This window comes from Sinocyclocheilus grahami, unplaced genomic scaffold (assembly GCF_001515645.1).
Source record: "Sinocyclocheilus grahami isolate Dianchi unplaced genomic scaffold, SAMN03320097.WGS_v1.1 scaffold468.1, whole genome shotgun sequence".
Classification (NCBI taxonomy): Eukaryota; Metazoa; Chordata; class Actinopteri; order Cypriniformes; family Cyprinidae; genus Sinocyclocheilus; species Sinocyclocheilus grahami.
Window position 1 is genome coordinate 821,799 of NW_015505647.1, and position 440 is coordinate 822,238.

Below are 440 nucleotides of genomic sequence, written 5' to 3' on the forward strand. Positions count from 1 at the left end.
ATATATATATATATATATATATATATATATATATATATATATAAAATAAGTAGTAAGGGAAAGTGATCAGCGGTTTGTCTGCTGTCTATTTCTTCAGCATAATGAAAATCAGGCGGAAGAGGAAGTTCTTCTTTTGCTCGTCGCGTTCGTTGTTCAGTTGCTCTGCACCGCCGTCTAGTGATTCGAAGGCGCACTTGTGAAGCGTCAGACTGGCAGATTCTGTTAGAATGCCCCAAAAGTCACAAAATATTTGGGTTTGTGCATCTTTGCGTTCTTTAAAATTCCCACAATACATATTTACTTTACGTAAACACCAAAGCTGCATTACAAAAAAAAAAAGGAAATACAGTAAAACAATTATAATGCAAAATATTAGCCTACTGAAATAAAAAAAGTTCTATTTTAATATGTAATTTTTTTCCTGTGACGTCAAAGCTGAA